Raw genomic sequence first — 13119 nt, 5'->3', positions numbered from 1 at the left:
GGTAGAAACACAACTTGTCGTGTTTGGAGGAAAAAGAATACTGAGTTGCATCCATCAAACACCATACCTACTGTAAAGCATGGTGGTGGAAACATCATGCTTTGGGGCTGTTTCTCTGCAAAGGGGCCAGGACGACTGATCCGGGTACATGAAAGAATGAATGGGGCCATGTATCGTGAGATTTTGAGTGCAAACCTCCTTCCATCAGCAAGGGCATTGATGATGAAACGTGGCTGGGTCTTTCAACATGACAATGATCCAAAGCACACCGCCAGGGCAACGAAGGAGTGGCTTCGTAAGAAGCATTTCAAGGTCCTGGAGTGGCCTAGCCAGTCTCCAGATCTCAACCCTATAGAAAACCTTTGGAGGGAGTTGAAAGTCCATGTTGCTATGCGAAAAGCCAAAAACATCACTGCTCTAGAGGAGATCTGCATGGAGGAATGGGCCAACATACCAACAACAGTGTGTGGCAACCTTGTGAAGACTTACAGAAAACGTTTCACCTCTGTCATTGCCAACAAAGGATATATCACAAAGTATTGAGATGAAATTTTGTTTCTGACCAAATACTTATTTTCCACCATAATATGCAAATAAAATGAAAAAAAACAGACTATGTGATTTTATGGATTTTTTTTTCTCAGTTTGTCTCCCATAGTTGAGGTCTACCTATGATGTAAATTACAGACGCCTCTCATCTTTTTAAGTGGTGGAACTTGCACTATTGCTGACTGACTAAATACTTTTTTGCCCCACTGTATATTCATGCCTCATAAACAAATAGCTTTTATATGGCTCAACAGGAGAAATACATGTATAAAAAAAAAAACAGATCATAGTAGGTTTCTTGTATGTCCAGAAAATATAAAAAATACCAATAATACTGACACGCAAATATTGTGGACGAAAATAAGGAGAGAAAGTTTTCCCAAAGAGGGATGGTACTCTCAAGCCTAAAAGTCTGAATGATCACATACGGGGGAGGGCAGTTATCAAAAAACAAACAAATATGTATATGACAAAAGACTCCTAGAAAGGTGCCAAAAATTGCCCTAAGAAGGAAAATGCCTCCATGAGTGTCCAAAACTGTGCAGCCACAGAGGAGAGTGATTTTCCCTTTTCTCGGTCCTTGGAAGCAGTAGAGATGTTTGAGAGATGCTGTTGTGTTCTTCTCCTAAGTTGTTGGGTGGTTTGTCCCACATAAATTTTAGGAGAACTGCAGAAAATGGCATATACTAGATTTGAAGTCTTGCAATTGAAGTTGTCTCTAGGACGAATCTGAAAAGATAAAGATTGAATACAATAACCATCCTGTGCTATTAAAAGTTGGCAGATACTGCAGTTCCCACAGGGGTTACAGCCCCAAATCCTTGTTCCCCGATTAAGTTTCTTAGTGGGTCTTTGATAGTGGCTATAGCAGAGGTCATCCTTTACGTTTTTTTGCCCTCCTGGCCACCAGGGCAGGTGAATCAGAAATGAAAGGAGTGATCCTATTATCACTCAAAAGGATGTCCTAATTCCTCATGAGGATCCCTGGAATGTCAGACCACTGGTTATTTAAAAGTGGTGATTAGCGGAAGGGGACGGGAGGATTCACATACCTTTTTATTATTTAGTAGCTTAGTTCTGTCTTGACTACGGCCATATTGGTATGCTCCTGAAACAACCTTCCATGGGTAACCTCTTAGCCTGAAACGCATAGTCAAATCTTTTGCTTGTTCAGTAAATTCCAACTCAGAGCTGCAGTTTCTTCTAGGTCGGAGGAGTTCACCCTTTGGGATTCCGTTTTTCAGATGTTGCGGGTGGAAGCTTGAGTAGTGTAAAAAACTATTTGTAGCTGGGGTTTTTTTTCGAAAAAGGCTGCAGATGATCTGGGAATCATCAATGGATAATTTAATGTCAAGGAAGTCTATGGAGATAGCTGAAATGACATGAGTAAGCCTGATGTTAAATGGGTTACTATTAAGATCATTGATGAATTCAATACATTGATCAGGGGAGCCCCTCCATAAAAACAGAACGTCATCAGTATAATGTTTGTTGGGGTCTAGTTTTAGTCTCTGGACATCCCTACATACCTTTTCAAAGAAGATTTGAACTGTAGGAAACAAAGCAAGAGATGGAGTGGCCTGGGAGGGGAGTCGTCTGGAAAATCTTCCTTTTGTTTCTGCTACTTCATTTTCCTGTAATAGGTCGAAGAGATCCAGAAACACCTGTCTCTCGTCATCTGGGAAAGAATCAGCAATGGTTGGCTGATGGAATAACATTTTAAAGATGAGCTGTCGACAAAACAAAATACAGGTCCTTAATGAAAATGAATTAATCAAGAACATTCATAAGGGAGAAAGATAACCCTTTACACAAGACCCGCGTCTCCAAATCTGATAGTACATAAGAAGCGAGGTTGATCGCCTGCAGGTTACCTTGTGATCCCACGATTCCACTTGAGGTAGTCATTGTCTCTTGCTGTATCTTGATGAGAAAATGGAAACGGTCTTAGGAGCACAGGAAAGAGACTCAGACAAGAGATGGGGTTAAACCACAACGCGTTTCGACGGAGAATCCGTCTTCATCAGGTGGAACTTCCACCTGATGAAGATTCTCCATCGAAACGCGTTGTGGTTTAACTCCATCTCTTGTCTGAGTCTCTTTCCTGCGCTCCTAAGACCGTTTCCATTTTCTCATTGCCCCTATCCGGCTGGAGCTGCGGTGGAGACCTGACATTTTTGTCTGCCCCTGGGTTGCTTCCTAAGTGCTCCTTTATGACCGCTTATCACTGACTCTTATTCTCTTGTTGTATCTTGTCACTCTCCTGAACGTGGGGGACCAATTCCTTTGTGGTTTGTCGTTCTTCTTGAAGATATCTCTTCTTCCTTCTACCCCTCCCGCGGCGCCCTCTGCGTCGCTGGGGTCTGAGGACAAAAAAAATCACTAGACGATACATCCCTAGCTACTGCAGTGTTGTTTATTTCTTGGGGTTCCCGTGAGATGGGGCGTCTATTACCATGATGTACCCAGTTATATGCTTTTCCTTTGCTGTAATCTAGTTTATCACGTTGGAATTTATTTCTAGTGATTTTCTCTTTCTCGAAGTGATCTATTGTGGTTTTTAATTTTTGTTGAAAAGGAACAACAGTAGTGTCCCTATCGAAGTTAGTCAGCTTGTTCTCCCATTTTTTATTCTCCTCCTTTATTTTATTCAGCAGAGCCTGGTCATGCTCAATCAAAATGTCAATTAAAATAATCGAACATTGAGCCAACCCTGTTTCCCAAACAGACTGGAAGTCAGAAGCTGCTTCCCAAGAGGGAAAAATCTGCATGCGAAGACCTCGGGGAATTATGCCCACTTTTTTATATTCTTCGAGGCTCCTAACGTTCCATCATAATGAAACTTTCTGAGTGCACTATTGATTATTTAGAGGGGCTCAGATTTTAAAATGTGTATTTTTTTGCCGGTTTTCTCACATCTAGACCCCTCAAAGTCGCTTCAAAAGTGAAGCAGTCCCTAAAAATATAGGTTCGTTAAATTGCATTGAAACAATGAAAAATTGCAGATAAAATTTTACCCTTTCAAACAATTTAACAAAAAAAAAAAGTCATTTCAAGAATGATGCTGATGTAAACTTACAGGTGCCTCTCACAAAATTAGAATATCATCAATCATCATTGGGCAGCACGGTGGCTCAGTGGTTAGCGCTGCAGCCTTGCAGTGCTGGAGTCCTGGGTTCGAATCCCACCAAGGACAACATCTGCAAGGAGTTTCTATGTTCTCCCCGTGTTTGCGTGGGTTTCCTCCGGGCACTCCGGTTTCCTCCCACACTCCAAAGACATACTGATAGGGAATTTAGATTGTGAGCCCCATCAGGGACAGTGATGATAATATGTTCAAACTGTAAAGCGCTGCGAAATATGTTAGCACTATATAAAAATAAAGATTATTATTATTATTATCAAAAAGTGAATTTATTTCAGTTCTTCAATACATAAAGTGACTCTCCTATATTCTATAGAGTCATTACAGAGTGATCTATTCCACGTGTTTATTTCTGGTAATGTTGATGATTATGGCTTACAGCCAATGAAAACCCAAAAGTCATTATCTCAGTAAATTAGAATAATTCACAATAAACACCTGCACAGGCTTCCTAAGCATTTATAAAGGTCCCTTAGTTTCAGTAGCTCCACAATCATGGGGAAGACTGCTGACCTGATGTCCAGTAGGCAGTCACTGACACACTCCACAAGGAGGGGAAGCCACAAAAGGTCATTGCTAAAGAAGCCGGCTGTTCACAGAGCGCTGTATCCAAGCATAATAACAGAAAGTTGAGTTGAAGGAAAAAGTGTGGTAGAAAAAGGTGCACAAGCAACCAGGATAACCGCAGCCTGGAAAGGATTGTTAAGGAAAGGCCATTCAAAAATTTGGGAGAGATTCACAAGGAGTGGACTGCTGCTGGAGTCATTGCTTCTAGAGCCACCACACACAGACGTATCCAGGACATGGGATACAAGCGTCACATTCCTTGTGTCAGCCATTCATGACCAATAGTCAATGTCAGAAGCGTCTTACCTGGGCCAAGGAGAAAAAGAACTGGAGTGTTGTCAGTGGTCCAAGGTGTTGTTTTCAGATGAAAGTAAATTTTGCATTTCATTTGGAAATCAAGGTCCCAGAGTCTGGAGGAACGGTGGAGAGGCCACAATCCAAGCTGCTGGAGGTCTAGTGTGAAGTTTCCACAATCAGTGATGGTTTGGGGAGCCATGTCATCTGCTGGTGTCGGTCCACTGTGTTTTATCAAGTACAAAGTAAGCGCAGCCGTCTACCAGGACATTGTAGAGCACTTCATGCTTCCCTCTGCCGACAAGATTTTTGGAGATGGAAATGTCATTCTCCAGCAGGACTTGGCCCCTGTCCACACTGCCAAAAGTACCAATACCTGGTGTACACACAACAGTATCACTGTGCTTGATTGGCAGCAAACTCGCCTGACCTTAACTCCATAGAGAATCTATGGAGTATTATCAAGGGGAAAATGAGACACCAGAGCCAACAATGCAAACGAGCTGAAGGCTGCTGTTACGTGTTACAGAACCACTCAGCACCCAGAATATGTTGTGCAGTTATATGTATGTATAATAGGCTCTATGTGAGATGCATGTCCCTAATGCATCAGCCCACAGGCTGCGCCCCTGGGCAGAGGGGACACGATTATCTGCCCGGGCTGCCTGCACGGGGTCTACTTCATGCAGCACTTCCTCCATCTCTTCCACCCCTTGGTTAGTCGTAGCCCCCAATGCTGGGTCAGCTTCGCCTTGGTAGCAGTGTACAGCAGCCCGGCTGAAGGTAGCTGTTCCTGCCTTTGGCCACTGGGTATGCTGAGTCCGGTTGGGGCATTGTCTTTGCAGGTGGCCCAGCTGACGGCAGGTGTGGCAGTGCGCCCCAGGGGGACTGTGGTAGGCCGGGTTTCTAGCTGGTCCCCCTACAATCTTCGGTGGTTTGAGGCCCTCAAGTGCTGCATGAAGTAGACCCCGTGCAGGCAGCCCGGGCAGATAATCGTGTCCCCTCTGCCCGGGGGGAAGCCTGTGGGCTGATGCATTAGGGACATGCATCTCACATAGAACCTATTATACATACATATAACTGCACAACATATTCTGGGTGCTGAGTGGTTCTGTAACACGTAACAACCACCTCACATTTTAAGTCACTTTGAGGGGTCTAGATGGCAGAAAATACCCAAAAGTGACGCCATTCTAAAAACTGCACCCATCAAGCTACTCAAAACTACATTCAAGAAGGTTATTAACCCTTCAGGTGCTTCACAGGAACTAAAGCAACGTGGAAGGAAAATATGGACATTTTAATTTTTCCAACACAAATTTTCTTTTAGCATCAATTTTTTCATTTTCATATGAGTAACAGGATAAAATGGATCCTAAAATTTGTTGGGCAATTTCTTCTGAGTACACTGATACCTTATATGTGGTCATAAACCACTGTTTGGGCACGCGGGAGGGCTCAGAAGGGAAGGAGCGCCATTTGACTTTTTGAATGGAAAATATGCTGGAATATTTAGCGATTGCCATGTCTCCTTTGGAGAGCCCCTGTGCGCCTAAACATTGGAGCTCCGCAACAAGTGACCCCATTTTGGGAACTAGACCCTCCAAGGAACTTATCTAGATGCATAGTGAGCACTTTGAACCCCCAGGTGCTTCACAAATTGATTTGTAAAAAAAAGTACTTTTTTTCACAAAAATTTTCTTTTAGCCTCAGTTTTTTCATTTTCACATGGGGAACAGGATAAAAAGGATCCAACAAATTGTTGGGCAACTTCTCCTGAGTGCACCGATACCTCATATGTGGTCATAAACCACTGTTTGGGCACACTGCAGGGCCTGTAAGGGAAGGAGCACCATTTGACTTTTTGAATGGAAAATTAGCTCCAATTAACGACACCATGTCACATTTGGAGAGCCCCTGTGTGCCTAAATATTGGAGCTCTCCTACAAGTGACCCCATTTTGGAAAATAGACCCACAAAGGAACTTATCTAGATGTGTGGTGAGCACTTTGAACCCCCAAGTGCTTCACAGAAGTTTATAACGCAGAGCCGTGAAAATAAAAAATATTTTTTTTCCACAAAAATATTTTTTTTTAGCCCCAATTCTTTTATTTTCCCAAGGGTAACAGGAGAAATTAGACCCCCAAAGTTGTTGTGCAATTTTTCCTGAGTACGCCGATACCCCATATGTGGGGGTAAACCACTGTTTGGGCACACGTCGGGGCTCGGAATGGAGGGAGCACTGTTTGACTTTTTAAACTCAAAATTGGTTGGAATAAATGGTGGCGCCATGTCGCGTTTGGAGACCCCATGATGTGCCTAAACAATGAAAACCCCCCAATTCTAACCCCTAACCCTAATCCCAACTCTAACCCTAAACACAAGCCTAACCCTAATCCCAACCTTAACCCACCCCTAACCCTAATCTTAACCCTAATTACAACCCTAACCCTAATCCCAACCCTATTTCTAACCCTAACCCTATTTCTAACCCTAATTCCAACCCTAACCCTAATTCTAACCCTAATGGAAAAATAAAAATATTTTCTTTATTTCATTGTTTGTTTCTACCTATGGGGGTGATAAAAAGGGAGGGGGATTATTTACTTTTTTTATTTTGATCACTGTGAGAGTTTATCACAGTGATCAAAATGAATGAATGAATCTGCAGCCGGCAGAGTCCAGCGGGTGCACTGCGCATGCGCCCACCATTTCCAAGATGGTGGCGCCCATGATCTGGGATGGTGGGACATCGGGATGGCCAGAGGGACATAGGAGGTATCGGGGGGGTGAGGGAGGATCGGAAGGTGAGGGGAGGGGGAGCAGATGATGACAGCGACGGCCGATCGGTGCGTCAGTCAGTGGGGGGGTCTGATCGGTGTCTCCAGCCATGGCAGATGCTATTGCAGCATCGGCCATGGCTGGATTGTAATATTTCACCAAATTTCAATGGTGAAATATTGCAATCGCTCTGATTGGCTGTTAAACTTTTAACAGCCAATCAGAGCAACTATAGCCAAGGGGGGGGCTAAGCCACCCCCCTGGGGTGAAGTAGAAAGGGTCCTGTGTGTGCAGGTCAGGTGACCTTTCAGTGACCCCGGTCACCCGACCCGCAGGGGGGCTATGAACTCATGACGTCACATAGGCGTCATGGCTCGGATTGGCACCGACTTTCATGACGCCTACGTGGCGTCAAAGGTCGGGAAGGGATCTTCAATCCAAATTTTTCCTTCCAAGATGAACATCATAGGGGGCTGCATTATGGCTGCTAACAGAGATGCATAACTAATAACTGCATTATCCTTACCGGAATCCACTTGTTATAAGCAATGGTTTGCAAAGAGCTGAGCAGGTGTGAGCTACTCCGGAGACGGCTGGAAAAAAGGTTACATGTTGTTGACCAGGCAGAAAGAAGGGGTGGATCTGAACAATTAACCATTTGGAGAATAGAAAATTCCAAACACATGAATAAAAGGAGAGGGGCAACTTATGACACCTACTGGCGATAGCTGGAACAGCACTTAAAAATATCTAGCTGCACAGAATGGGCAGAACAAGGCTCAAGTTAGTTAATGATCTGCCGGGCGGCACCCAACAACAGAGATTTTCTCTATTGGGCCCTGACTTTTGATCACTGTGATAGATCCTTTCAAAGTGATCAAAAGTCCAATATTTGTCATCCCCCTAGTCAGATTAAATTTGTTGTTTTTTGTTTTCATTTTATAAGTTTGATTTCTTTCATTCTTTGCTTTTAGCCAGGGGTTAGGGATAACTCCTTATGGTTGGGGGTAGGGTTGGGTTTAGGGTTATAGTTGGACTAGAGTTGGACTAGGGTTGGGCTTAGGGTTAGGCTTTAAAGTTAAGGTTCATTCAAAAGTTTAAAAAAATCATAAAATAAATAAAATTAACAAAATATTACTATTACATTAGGTGTACTATTGTTAGATTAGTTCTTATTGTTAGGCATTCATATAAAATCGATGGCATGCAGAACGGTTACCGAGGCGCAGCGGTGCACCCTGCTTCGCTCCATTAGTTTCTGGAGTCAAACGAAATCTGATTCTGAAGCAGAAGAGTTTTCAGACAGTGATGGCTCCTCTTCCTCCACAAGATCCCACAGCCCGATGGGGTTAGACTTAGTGGTCACCGCTGAATCATCAGAGGCAGGGCCTGGAATAAAATTAGATGTCACCAATTTTATCCCCCCCCAAAGAAAAACAAACACCTCTTTTCCTCCAAATACACGCTGTAATATTAGGTACAATGTGAGAGAGCTCATCAGGGCACATGTGTGCCTACCTAATTTACAAAGACAGGGACGGCCACATTACCCCACCCTACTGCCCCCTGACCATTAGCATCCCAGGTAAAAAAAAAAGTATATTTGGCAACTAATGACACCATTTCTTCACCCAGGCTACCACATGTACACCGACAATTACTACAAACACTAGTGCAATAACATTTGAGGTGTGTTCCTTAGAATGTAAAAAAAAAAAAAAAAAATGAACATGACAGTAAAAAAAATGCAAATTGTAATTTTTCAAACTTGTGTTGCATTATACTGCATAAAAAACTACCCGCTACCTCCCTAGATAAATACATTAGAGGGTATAATTAGCAAAACAAACATTTCTGTTCATTTCCTGTTGCTCTTGAACCACACAGGCTCTGCCAATATGACTCTATCTACTAGCTATGAACCCGTTCTACGCCCGGGTGGGGGGCATTTTTATTGGTATATGGTCTCCCATCCTGGTATGTGCTGCCCCCCTCCTATCCTGCTATGCGTGGTCCCCCTCATCCTTATCCTCCTATGCATGGTCCCCCTCATCCCTATCCTGCTATGCATGGTCCCCCTCATCCCTATCCTGGTATGTATGGTCCCCTCACCCTCCAATCCTTGTATGCGTGGTCCCCTCACCCCCCAATCCTTGTATGCATGGTCCCCTCACCCCCCAATCCTGGTATGCATGGTCCCATCACCCCCCAAATCCTGGTATGCATGGTCCCCTCACCCCCAATCCTGGAATGCATGGTCCCCTCACCCCCCAATCCTGGTATGCATGGTCCCCTCACCCCCCAATCCTGGTATGCATGGTCCTCTCACCCCCCAGTCCTGGTATGCATGGTCCCCTCATCCCCCAGTCCTGGTATGCATGGTCCCATCACCCCCCAAATCCTGGTATGCATGGTCTCCTCATTCCCAATCCTTGTATGCATGGTCCTCTCACCCCCCTATCCTGGAATGCATGGTCCCCTCACCCCCCAATCCTGGAATGCATGGTCCCCTCACCCCCCAATCCTGGAATGCATGGTCCCCTCACCCCCCAATCCTGGAATGCATGGTTCCCTCACCCCCCTATCCTGATATGCATCGTCCCCTCACCCCCCCATCCTGATATGCATGGTCCCCTCATCCCCAATACTGGTATGCATGGTCCCCTCACCCCCCTATCCTGATATGTATGGTCCCCTCATCCCCAATACTGGTATGCATGGTCCCCCTCACCCCCCCCTTTTCTGGTATGCATGGTACCCCTCATTCCCCAATCCTGGTATTGCCACGGGGTCTCACCGTGAGGTCAGGAGAGGGCGGGATTGTGCCTCCGAAATCAGCCCGATTAAACCCGCGGCAATACCGGATCGGTAAGTTGTTGTGCCATGATGTCAGGAGAGGGCGGGATTGTGCCGGCGAATTTGGCGCTGCGCCGTCATCACTTTCTGGTGCAATTTTCTTGAAGACACACTGCAGTGTGTATTCCACAAAATGGCTCCGGAAAGCGCGGACTGGGCAAGCGCCGATGCCGACAAAATCAGTGCCTGCGCAGTCCTCACTTTCTGGCACCATTTTCTTGAAGACACACTGCAGTGTGTCTTCCAAAATGTGGCGCCAGAAAGCGCGGACTGGGCATGTGCCAATTCCGGCGCCACAACCCACCCTCTCCTGACAGCCCAGCAAGACCCCGTGGCAACACCAGATCGGTAAGGTGTTATGTCGGAGATCGTGGTATGCGTTCAGTGCTTACGCATACCACCATCTCCTGGGCCACCCTCATCACAGGGTGCGTTACTCTGTCCAGACTGCGCAGGCGCGTCGTGCTTGAGCAGTCTATAAAGGCTTCAGACAGAGTGACGCTCCCACCGTTATATTATAGATTCCAAATAGAACTAAAATTCAAATTGTGCCTCTTCTGTTCCGAGCCCTGTCGTGTGTCCAAACATAACTTTTAGACTACATGTGGGGTATTGTTACACCTGCTCCCCGTGCTGGCTCTGTGTCCCGGTCTGCCGCTGCACCCTGTTCTGGCCACTCACCTCCTGTGCTGCACGCTGTCCCTGTGCAGCAGCGAGCTCCCTTTCTGTCTCATGCTGCTCCTCGGCGTCCTACTCTCTCCCCCTCCCCCATCTCCTGGTGTCCTGTCAGCAGGTCTTCAGGCAAAGCTATTAGAGCACGCGTGCATGCTCCCCTGGCTTCTTAAAGGGACAGTGTGCATTTTTCAAATTTGGTAATTATCAAATGGCAGCGCACTGGCTGCAATTTCTGGCCTCTCCTCCATAGGGAGAGCGTTGGAGCAACGAGTATCTATCATTGCTACATCCGGTTCTGTTCCTGAGCTGTCTGCACTGTGTTAGCAGTCTCTGTGCATTCTCTCATGCTATCTGTCTCCACAGATTATCTGTATCCTGCTAACCCTGGCAATCTCTGCAAACATCTGTGCAAATGCCATCCCGCTCCGCCAACAGCCATCCGTGTCCATGGACTGTGACAAGGTTCCGGGAGCCTGCTAGGCACCAACTACCCGGAACCAGAACCTCACCTGTGTGTCTACTTCTCCACGGACTCTGCTATTGTATCTGTTACCCCTTTTCGTCCCGCTGGGACAGCTGCCACGTGTCCCGGGTCTAACTGGAGGTAGCACCTGTGTCCTCCGGGTATTCAATTCTGGTCCTGTCTGAGGGACTTTACTATGGGTACCCGGGGCTCACTAGTTACGCCCCCTTCAGAGCCGCCCGAGGTTCCACTTAAAAATTAAAAAACGAATGTGAACTTCACCATCTCTGCTTCCGCTTCCATTCGTTACAGGTATTGACATACTCAGAAGTATGTGGGTAGCAAACTGTGGGTACACTTTTTGGTATTATCTCTTGCTAAAGTGAGTAATTTGGGGCTAAATCAAGATTTTTGTGAAAATAATGAACATTTTTAATATGACAACCTACTGTCATCAAATTCTGTGTAGTTGCTGTGGGATCAAAATGCTCACTAGACCCCTGGATAAAATCCATGAGGGGTGTAGTTTCCAAAATGGGGTCAATTGTTTGGAGTTTCTGCTGTTTAGGGGCCTTGCAACTACGAAATGGTGCTCGCCATCTCTTTCGTCCAAATTTGTTTTCCAAAATTCAAAAATTGCTCCTTCCATTCCGAGCTCTGCTGTTTGTCTAAACAGAACTTTCTGATTACATGTGGGATATCGTCAAGCTCGAAAGAACATGGGTAACAAACTTTAAGGTCCACCTTTTGGTGTTCTCCTTGCAAAAGTGAGAAATTTGGGGTTAAAACAAGATTTGTGTACAAATTCTGTGGCTTCAAAATGCTCACTATACCCCTGAATAAAATCCTTCAGAGGTGAAGTTTCCAACGTAGGGTGACTTGGAATGATTTCTGCTGTTTAGGCACCTTAGGAGTATGCGAACAAGATCATCTACAGACTTGTGAGGAATAATTACGTGTGAACATATAACCCCTTAAAAACAATTTTATTTTAATTATAGCTTTAAAAGCTAATGCGACCAGCCTCACTGTAATCTACTACAAAATGAATTGATTCAGCTCTGTGCAGCCTCAATGGCTGCCTGAAGATGATCTAATTACCGTGGGAAAGTTTCTGACTTTTTTCCCACGGTCATTAGTTCATTCACAGATCAGCCGGGGACTTCTCGCAGCCTCAGTGACGTCAGTATTAAAAGACATCTACCCAGTGTAAACAATTGGTCAAAAAAAACAAATCAATGTGAACGTAGACCAAATTGATAACAAGTAGATCTACAGAACCCTACAGTAGTCCTAATTCACTCCTATCTAGCGGTGGAGGTTGGCACCCTAAGAGCTCGATTTTTTTGGCGCCTCCACTCAATGAGGACTATCCCTTACTTCCCTAGATGTTCCTACCAATTTACAGGTGGGAAAACATATAGATAAGAGATACGAGATGGAAAAAAATGGAAAAATTCTGAGGGAAAAAATTGGCTTATATAAATATAGATGCAATCCCCAATAGGTACTCTGTGGGTTATACAGATTCAATAATGATAGCTAATCTGAATACTGATTAACCCCTTTACCCCCAAGGGTGGTTTGCACGTTAATGACCGGGCTAATTTTTACAATTCTGACCACTGTCCCTTTATGAGGTCTTAACTCTGAAACGCTTCCATGAATCCCGGTGATTCTGACATTGTTTTCTCGTGATATATTGTACTTCATGTTAGAGGTAAAATTCCTTTGATATGACTTGCATTTATTTGTGAAAAAAATGGAAATTTGGTGAAAATTTTGAAAA

General features: G+C 44.9%; 1 long non-coding RNA gene across 2 annotated transcripts; it reads right to left on the bottom strand.

The window, feature by feature from the left end:
* Positions 1 to 1610: 1610 nt before the first annotated feature.
* On the bottom strand, positions 1611 to 8716 carry LOC141073580 (uncharacterized). Of its 2 annotated transcripts, none has more exons than XR_012227003.1 (3): positions 8556 to 8716; positions 2079 to 2279; positions 1611 to 1921 (listed from the first exon to the last, which is right to left on the bottom strand). It is a non-coding gene; the product is annotated as an uncharacterized lncRNA (long non-coding RNA). The 2 variants fall into 2 exon arrangements; XR_012227004.1 differs by having other exon boundaries at positions 2079 to 2227.
* Positions 8717 to 13119: the final 4403 nt, after the last annotated feature.

The sequence above is a fragment of the Dendrobates tinctorius genome, unplaced genomic scaffold (genome assembly GCF_039654945.1).
Source record: "Dendrobates tinctorius isolate UK_male_01 unplaced genomic scaffold, ASM3965494v1 ptg000307l, whole genome shotgun sequence".
NCBI lineage: Eukaryota > Metazoa > Chordata > Amphibia > Anura > Dendrobatidae > Dendrobates > Dendrobates tinctorius.
This window is presented reverse-complemented; position numbering and strand designations above follow the sequence as displayed.